We start from the raw sequence: 9628 nt of genomic DNA, 5'->3' as shown, positions 1-9628 counted from the left end.
TAACCTCCAAAAGGGGAATTTTCCAGCTGGTAATTTCTGCTGCGTCAACACCCAGCTCAAGGGAGAGGAGAAGAGACAAGGGGGCATTTTAACAGCAGCTCCACTTGCGAATAGCCAAGCCTCAATCCCGGCTCCAGCATTAAAACCCTTTCCGCCCCCTAAAAACCAGCATCCGTGCAAGTTGGACCAAGAGTTTGTCAGGAGTGTGGTTCAAAACTGCTTGGAAAAAGGGATGAGGTAATAATACTGGTGAAGCATGTTGTATTTCTCTCTTTCTGCCTGTCTCTCTCTTTCTCTTTCTCCCTCTCCTCTTCTCTGTCGTTTTTCTCTTTTTTTTTTTTTTTTTTTTTTTTTTTTTTAAAGCCAGGCCTGTTTTGGGTTATTGTCTCCCCCTAAAGCCAGACATAGATCGCCTGGCCTTGCCTCCATTTTAATTGCAGGCTGAAATGGGGGAAGTGACCCTCTTTTTTTTTAAAAAAAAATAATAAATCAAACCCCAACAAACAAACGAAAAAAAAACCTTGAGAAAATAATGCTATTCCTTTTGGGGGGGCATATAGGTGATTTTTCATAAGGCTGTAACAAGTGCAAAAGTGGCTGTAAATGTTTTCTGTCATGCTGGGAAACTAGTGAGGTGTCCTCCCCCCTCCCCAGAAGAAAGTGCTTGTAAAATTTGGCGGAGGGGAGAAGGAGAGGTGCTGCGAAAGGTGCTGGTAGGAGAAGGGGTTGTGCTGCTGGATTGCCTTTGTGTCTCTGTAAATAGACATGTCAGTTTCCCAAAGTAATACAAGTAGTGTCTGATAACTCAATCCCAGATGACAAATAGAGAATGGAGCAGATTTTCAGGACTGTAATAGTGGGAGGATTTCTCTTTTGAAACGGAGGAGAGGAAAAAAAAAAAAAAATGCTGGTACCTCCTGAGGAGGTTCTTCACCGGCGCGTTATTGTGAAGCTGAGCGTTCGGATGAAATCCAGAGATATAAACCGATATTTATTTATATTTACACCTGACAGGGGAAAGATAAACAAAGGAGAGTTTAACAGCTCTTTAATGAATTCCTCATGCTTTTTATTTTGCAATCTCAATGATTCATTTGGCAAGCCTTACAGGACCGGATTATTATCAGCATTGTTTAAAGCCATGCTAATTAGGAGATGTGTTTTGCAAACAGTGGTATTGTAGACACCTGTACCAAAGTTCTTGCATGCATTTTAATTGCATCACTGGTATCATTTTTAGCATTTAGTCACTGTAATACAGATCTAGGTCTCAGTTCTTGAACTCAATCAAGTATTTATTACAAGTGTGGGTTCTCTGTGTACGTAGAGCAGCTCTGCTACTAACACATTAAATGTATTTTCTCAAAAAGGGGAGTATTTTTTCTCTTTCATTTTTTTTTCTATGGGGTTTAAAAAGAAAAGCTGGGTTATCCAAGAAGAGCGAGGAAAATGTAATTCTGAGGAAGAAGCTTGCTGTGACTGGATAGCTCTTCCACTTTTATCATTACCTTGCTTAAACATTTTATGTTTTTTGTAGCATCTTTTAATTGGGAATAAAATTTGACTTTCCCTTTCTAAATTCTGTCTAGCTTCTCTCGCTGTTTCTCAAGTTTTATATTTTGAAATCCTTAGTGATGGAAAAAAATGGGTGGAGTGTATTATTAGTCACAATATTTTCAACATGTGGTGAGGAATTACCGCTTTAAGGTGTTTTTTGGGAATTGACAAGAACTGGGCAGAGGAGCCTGCCCCATGGGCTGAAGGGAGAGCTACAGGCAGTATTTGGGGGAGCTCCCAAACATACCTTCCTGAAAAATATTCCGTGGCTTGGTGTGCTACTGGGATAACTGTAACTGAAACAGAAAACTAGTCTTTTGTTTTTGATGCAGCCTGTCCAGGAGGGGGAAACTCACTCACAGCTAAACTTCTCTCGCAGTTGTTTTCATAGGCTGTATGTGAGCTTTGGTGTAATTGAGTCAATTTTAGTGCGGTACCAAAAAATGGGGTGTTCTAATAACTCTTAACGTTAGATGTTTATTCATATACTTTAAATGCTGCTTCATTCTAGGGTGTGTAGCCTTTGAAAACATGACCTGTACACGGGGTTCTTGGAGACTGAAGAAAATGGGCCACTTTCTCCCCGTGGTCTTTGTTTTCTGGGACAGTTGTACAACAGTGGATATATTCTTCGCAAGAGGATTTTTTTTTTTTTTTTTTTATTACTGGAAGCGGTTAGAGGAAAACCAGTTTAGCAGTTCCCCCCTTCCCAGCAGTCCTCCTTCAAAAGGAAAAACGCCTCATGTCTGAAAGATTTGCTCTTAATACGCCTGCTTTTCCTCCGGTAATGTGTTGTGTTGCTGTGAGGTTGAACATACTCTTTTTGTCTTTGCTGTCCACTTGTGTGGATATTTTTTTTTTTTTTGGTGTTTTGTTTTAGATCTGTGTTTTTGAAGTTTCTAAGCAAAGTTTCCTGTCCTCCCAGCAGCGCGGCAGCAGGCTAACACCCAATCCAAACTGCTGTTGCTTGCTTTCAGAGCAGAATTATTTCATAAACAGCTCAACCTTTCCCAGGACATTTTTTCCCTTAATGTTCTTGCTGGCTGCTCCAGAGGACTCTGTAACCCTCTCTGGGCTCCCCCTAAATTGGTAAAAAGCGTTCACAGGGGTTTTTCCTTGCTCCCGTCTGCTTAGTTTAATGGGCAAACAAAAGCTCAAAGAGAGGGCTTAGTTTAAGCTTTGAAGAGCTACCTGCAGTTGTAATGGTGATCCCACACGTCCGTTATAATTCCCAGGAGCCGGCACTCCGTGTCCAGTCCTGGCTGCGAGCGTTACCCTAGAAAATTCTGACACTTTGCACAAAAGCTTTAAGACCGTGTTTATATTTTTCCTTCTGGCTTGAATATTTCTAAGTGCGTAGCTTACCTGTGTTTTATGTGTGTGATATTTGAAACTTAAAATGTATTAATAGTGGAAGCGGGCACGCTGTGGGGCTGTCTGTAGATAGCAGGGGTCACGTTAGGTGAGAGCACAAGGACCTACCACGGCCGTGAGATAGAGGGAGGTGTTTGGTCTGAGAGAAGTACCAAGATCCTGTTCCTCACCGAGGGGTCTCCAGGAGCATTTTTATGCTCTTTTGGTCAAGTACAATGACAGTCAGGACTCCAGTATTAAAATTTGTTGCCTCAAAAACTTCATTTTAATCCTTCCTGAGGGCTTTTTGTTTCCCTAGGCGATACCTTTGTGTTACAGCCCCCTTAAATACAACCTCCAGTAGTTGGTTTTCTCCATTCCCTCTAGATCTTTAGTCCTTTAGGCAGGAGGAGAAATAAAAGCGTGGATCGCCTGTTGCGGGATTTCTTTCACTTTAGAGGTAAGAGGAGAGAATCTTGACTTCCCTGAGCAATTCAATAGTTTTGTTTTGTGGTGCCTTGTTGTGTTTGGAAGCACGACGATGTGCGGATCGCAGGGGTAGCTGCCTGGGATTCAGTTCCCATCCCATAGCTGTTTGTTGAACATGCTGGTGGCGTAACTGCTTTTCCCCCTTCTGTGAAACAAGGGTGCCAGGGTTTACTCAGCTCTTCCAAAACATTTTCTAATATGCTGATGAAAAATGATAGTTGTGCTAAAAACGCTTATTCTTCATAAGTGCAAACTAGTGTGAAGTCCTCGCTGAATTTCCTATGAGATGTGGTGGAGCTCAGAGGCTCGTGGGTGGGGTTTTCTGTCCCTTACTGAGTTAGCTGTGGCGCGGTTATTTTCTGAACGATTCCTTTAACTTGCTTTCCCACCCGTGTATTTAAGAACCACCAGTTTGTGTTTTGACTGTGTGGAATAGCTTCCCTGTGCTTCCCAGGCAGGGTGAGATCTTTGACAGTAATTGTAATGAGATGGAAATGCGTTGGGCTGGGCGGTGTTCTGTTGTGCGTAGGTAAGGATGTACGTGTGCATTGGAACAGTGCCGTGAGGAACGGTGGCTTTGCTGAGGTGTAACAGGTAGATGCTGAGTTAAGAGCTGAAACTCACCTTTTTGCCTTGGTTTTTGGGGATGTGGCTCTCTTTATTCCACCCCACACAGTGGTCATCCCTCCGTCCTGGTACCCACTCGGGGAAAAAAATGTCCTGTGGATGTTGGAAGTTGCCCAGCGTTCACTTTATAGTATAAATGAGTTGGGGTCTCCTGTAATGGAGGAGGGCAATGAGGCATCAGAAATATTCCACAAACACAGCTACTAGCTTGTGTATGGATTAAAATAAACTCAGTAGCAAGAATGTCAGTGTGTGTGCCAGGAACTCAGCTGCTTAAGAACTCTACTTAGAAAATTGAGTAGGGTTTTATGTATTAAAGAATATGTTTATACCTATGTATACTTTAGTACTCAGTTATCTTTCCTAATTATTTCCTCTTCGTGTATTGAACAAACTGCTTGTTCTATCCAAGGGAGTTTGCTTCCCTGTATTCCCCACTTTGTGAGGAAGAACTCTGCAGAAAGAGTTGATATTTCAGGCGGTTGGCTCCCTCTCTTTGAGGAAGAGGTTAAACGAAATTTACACCTTCTGCACTAATACATCATTGGAGGAAATACCTTTCTGACTGGTGCTCAAATCATGCTCTGAAAGAGAAGAATCGATGGTCTGTATTAGCCATTAGGTGCTTAAAATACCCAAACCCAACACCAACTAATTTAAGTACTGATAAATGAAGTAGTCAGGATGCAGTGCTCCTAAAAGTCCTGCCTCTATAGTGTTGGGAGAATGAGGTGGTGGCTAAATATAAAACTAGCTTATTGACTTCCTTCTTATTACCACTGTATCCTTCTTGGCTTCACTCCACTTCTGGGGTTTTTTTGGTGTTTTGTTTGGTTTTTTTTTATAATAGGTGATCAAATCTGGATTATGAGATTTATACTAAAAAATAAAAAGGGTACTTATCTGAGGCATTAAGTGCGTGTGCCGTGAATTACACAAACAAAATCAGATTGTTCACAGAGCACCTCATATATTATCTTTAGTTTTGCACTGGTTAATTTTTTTACTCTTAGATTATTCTTGACTCCTCCGTGTCTTTTCTGTCTCTTAGGTGCTCTTTCTCTCAGTTCCTCCCACTGCTGTACTTCTCTTTAAAAATTACCTCATGATTCTTCCTCCTTCTTTGGCTCCCTCTCTTCTTACGTACTGAGTTTGGGAACTTTAGCAAAGATCCCCTAGCTAAAAAGCCAAAAACCAATGAGAAAGTTTTGGGGGAACCGTTCTTTAGGGCAATTCCCAGTGTGGTGTGCTTGCAGTTCTTTAATCCTCTTTTTTTTTAAGGTGCTTTTTATGTTGTTTTTTGTCTAATAGATGCACGAGGGCAGTCTTTTTGCTTAGATTATTTTTGTGACTCTTTTTAAGTAGAAGCTTAAGATCTTGTAGGAGTTAATGGCACTTGGACAGGTAAGTGTCACACTCGCCACAGGCATTTTCATTTTTTCAGGTTGTTTTTTAATCTTCACTGCTGGAGTAGCAAATACAGCTGTAGATAATTTTTTTTTTTATATTGCTAGACTTCTTGAGCCTGGTACCCTGTAAGGTACTTGATTTTTTAAGTGCTGGCTGGCTCTTTCCTATTCTTGCTGTGTTCTGCAAGGTCTGTGGCACGGGCAGTGTTGGATCTGTCCTTCTCTTGGTTCAACCAGATGAGACAGAGAGAACAAAAATAGGGGAATGATATGGGCAACTGTTCCTGTACCGTGGTGGAGCTCTCCATGATGGAGAGAGAGGATGGAGAGACAGGCAGATGTACAGAGTTGGAAGTTATGGGGAAATGAGTAAGTGAAACAGAGAGGAAATATAAAGAAATATTACAGCAAGTAAGCATTTTGAACTAGAGCATGCACCTAGTGCCCTCTAAGGAAAGGTGCATCCTGTTGTGTTACCAGTTGGAATATTGTATTTCAGGCTGCATAGCTTGTACAGGCATGGAAAATAAAACCCTCTCCTTCTGTTTTACCTTCTTTTTCTGTATCTTTTTGGGCTTTCTGTTTTTCACAATTTTTAAGGGGGGAACAAACTGCTTTATGTAGTACTTATGTACACGCTCTTCTTTAACTTGAGGGTGACGCTGGCTTTCGAAGGCTCTGATTCAGTCCAGTTGGGTGGGAATAGAACTCAAATATTTTTCTTTTGTATAATGCAGGCACGTAATTTTTCTGTAACTTTAAGCAAATGTTTTTGTTGGGAGGGGAATCACTGTAACTGTGAGGTTAGATTAATACTAACCCCATTTAAAGTGTGTGGATGGCAGATGTAGCAGAATCATTAACTGAAATTTTATTATGTTAACTAGAACAAGAAATTATGTTAGAATTGTTTGAAATCCTCATATAAAGTATTAGTTTTTACAGTGACTTTTTCAAAGCATTTCTATTGAAGCAGTCAGAAGTTGTTAATAGTCTTACGATTTGTATGTTAAACTCTTTAAAACAAGAGCTAAATCATATTTCCTATATGTCAGGATATTTCTTGTTCAAAATGGCAGTGTTGTAAATGTGCAGTTATTTTAACTGTTGCTTGTCGTTACGTTGACAAGCAACAGTTAAATATTAGGTTAAAGTATTAGGTTAAAGTTTAGATTTTAATTTTTGCCTCCTATTCTTTCCATTCCCAAATACAGGACATCTGATGAACCTTTTGGAGCCTGTTACCAGAGACCATTCTCCTCTATTCACTGAAACATGCACTGTCCAGCTGTGAAACATCGCGACGTCTATTTTCGCTAACAGGAAACATTTTCAAATATTGGTAAGTTCTTAGCATTTAAAGATATTTTTGTAATGTGGTAAGGGAAGGAGAAAGAGTAGCTGGAGATAACGTTGTCATGAGGGCTTACAGTTCTTTATAAAATTTGATTTAACGTTGATAACAAAGGCTTGTTTAGAAATCTTACCCAATTGCAAAAGTTGAAAAAATACCTCTGGCTGTTCTTCTGCTCCTACCTTGTGGCAGAGGTGCCTCCATTAATCATGGTCTCTTGGTTCTCATCTCTTCCATTAGAAGAGGGAAACAGGTGCAGAGCTTGAAGCAAGAAGGAAGAATGCAGAGTGGTGCAAAATAGTGCAAGTCTCTGCTTTACCTTTCTTACCAGCCTGTTCTGGCTCATGTTGTGACTCTGGGACAGAGGTGTAAATGAGAGTCTTAACAGTAACAGTCCTAAGACTAAGTGAAAATACCCATTACTCTTACACATTGCTGCCAAACTGATTTCCAATGTCTCTCTGTTGGTCTGGCTCCCTCACTCTCCCACTTTATTATTATTTTTTTTTAACTGTCTAAATCACGGGACTAAAAAGAGCCAGCCAAAACAATTGCTATGGAGAAGCAATCAGAATTAGAGAAAGGCGAGAGTCGGCAGTCTGAAATAGAAATTGAGAACAAAGTCGATGGTATTTGCTTCACTTGGGTCATATTTGTTTTCAAGATTTTCACAGTTCTGCTTGTTGCCATAAGAATGCTTGGATTTTCCTTATTACTTTATTTGTTTATTAGATGTGTTATTTCACCCTTTATAATGATCTTAGTTTCTGTTGGAAAAGCTTTCTTAATTTTTATCTTCTGATGTTTTCTTTCACAATCTGTTACTACAGAAGGTCAGTCTTGAAACCAACAGTATTGATTTATAGCTTATTTTCATTAAGAGACCGAATCTCTATATTGAAGATGTCTGAAATAACAGACATCAGAAATACAAGGCAAATAATTTGCTGTAATGACTTAACAGAATATGAACAGTATAAAGTTTTGAATAAAGCATAATCAGAAGTTTTAGTTGGAGTTAAATGTTGCAAGTGTAGTGAATATGCTGATCTGAAGAAAGTCTGTTGTTGCAAGTGTAGTGAATATGCTGATCTGAAGAAAGTAAAGTCTGTTTATATAGGAAAAAACAGGTGTACAGGATGATAATTATAGTGAATGCATCCTCACAGACAAAAAAACCTTTGTGTAGATGAACTATTCTTTATACCTCGTAATCGTAAACATTAATGTTTTATCTGAGAATTCCGTCTGTGAAGGTGCCTTACTGTACCTAAGTATCTATATTTCACACAGAATTTTCAATCCTGGGATTGTGTAGTCTCTTAACCTCAAATGACATCAGCCAATAGAAACTGGCCATTAAAAATTTCAAGAGGAAATTCTCTTGAATATTCCATTGCAAAAGGAGTTGTATTGGTAGCTTTTTAACCTCAGTATTTTATAGGTCAGATAAGGTGAATAAGTGCCCTTCGGGCCACAAATGTCTCTTTAAAAAGTCATTGAAGTGAGAATGTTTTGAAAAGCTACCAAACAGGAAACACTGTTGTTTCAAGGATCTGTTTGAAGTTTTCGTATCTAAAATTAGAAATTTTTTTCCCATACTTTAAGAAGTAACTCTTGCTTAAATTGTTGCAAAAAGGTAACCAGGCTTTAGTTAGCTAGAATGCATTGGTACACTTTGAGGTAATGTTTTTTGGGGGTTCATAAGGCCATAAATAGGGGTGTTGCAACTGAGTTTGGAGAGAAAGGACTTCAAAATAAATCACTGTTGTTCAGTAATCTTGTAGTTTAATGTTAATAACTTCTTCTGGTTTTGTTTTTTTGTCATAGTTACGTCTTTCTCCTGCAAGAGTTCACCCCAGTGCTGTTGGAAGGTCGCGGGACAGTGCACTACCTGTGCTGCCCTAGGGCTGTTGATGTCCTCAGCTGTTGTAGGAGAAACACCAGACCTGGAACCCAGTTTGTTACTGGTAAGAAGTAATTGTCTTGGATTTTAATTTTTTGTTTAATATCGAAGTTTGCATGCTTTCTCTAACAAAATCACTAAAAATCATTTCACTGCTTATTAAGTTAAGAACACTGTAGCAAAATGCGCATCTCTGATCTCTTTTTTAATTTTTTTTTAAATTTTTTTTTATTCTCCTCCTACGTTTAACTTTACAGTTGCTAAATTTCTAATTGCCCTCCTTCCAAAATATGGAGTATAGTAGTTTTCCCTTAGCTTTCATTTTCAGACTTGGTTTTCTCTTGAAATTCTTCATGCACTGTCAGAAAGTTGAAAAAATACCTCTGGCTGTTCTTCTGCTCCTACCTTGTGGCAGAGGTGCCTCCATTAATCATGGTCTCTTGGTTCTCATCTCTTCCATTAGAAGAGGGAAACAGGTGCAGAGCTTGAAGCAAGAAGGAAGAATGCAGAGTGGTGCAAAATAGTGCAAGTCTCTGCTTTACCTTTCTTACCAGCCTGTTCTGGCTCATGTTGTGACTCTGGGACAGAGGTGTAAATGAGAGTCTTAACAGTAACAGTCCTAAGACTAAGTGAAAATACCCATTACTCTTACACATTGCTGCCAAACTGATTTCCAATGTCTCTCTGTTGGTCTGGCTCCCTCACTCTCCCACTTTATTATTATTTTTTTTTAACTGTCTAAATCACGGGACTAAAAAGAGCCAGCCAAAACAATTGCTATGGAGAAGCAATCAGAATTAGAGAAAGGCGAGAGTCGACAGTCTGAAATAGAAATTGAGAACAAAGTCGATGGTATTTGCTTCACTTGGGTCATATTTGTTTTCAAGATTTTCACAGTTCTGCTTGTTGCCATAAGAATGCTTGGATTTTCCT

General features: G+C 39.5%; 1 long non-coding RNA gene across 1 annotated transcript; it reads left to right on the top strand.

The window, feature by feature from the left end:
- The first annotated feature begins 31 nt into the window (after positions 1 to 31).
- On the top strand, positions 32 to 8752 carry LOC106896120. Its single transcript, XR_001413589.1, has 3 exons — positions 32 to 237; positions 6650 to 6777; positions 8620 to 8752. It is a non-coding gene; the product is annotated as an uncharacterized LOC106896120 (long non-coding RNA).
- Positions 8753 to 9628: the final 876 nt, after the last annotated feature.

Source organism: Calidris pugnax, unplaced genomic scaffold (assembly GCF_001431845.1).
Source record: "Calidris pugnax isolate Ruff unplaced genomic scaffold, ASM143184v1 scaffold50, whole genome shotgun sequence".
NCBI classification, from domain to species: Eukaryota; Metazoa; Chordata; class Aves; order Charadriiformes; family Scolopacidae; genus Calidris; species Calidris pugnax.
Note: the sequence above shows the minus strand (reverse complement) of the source record. Positions and strands in the feature narration are given on the sequence as shown.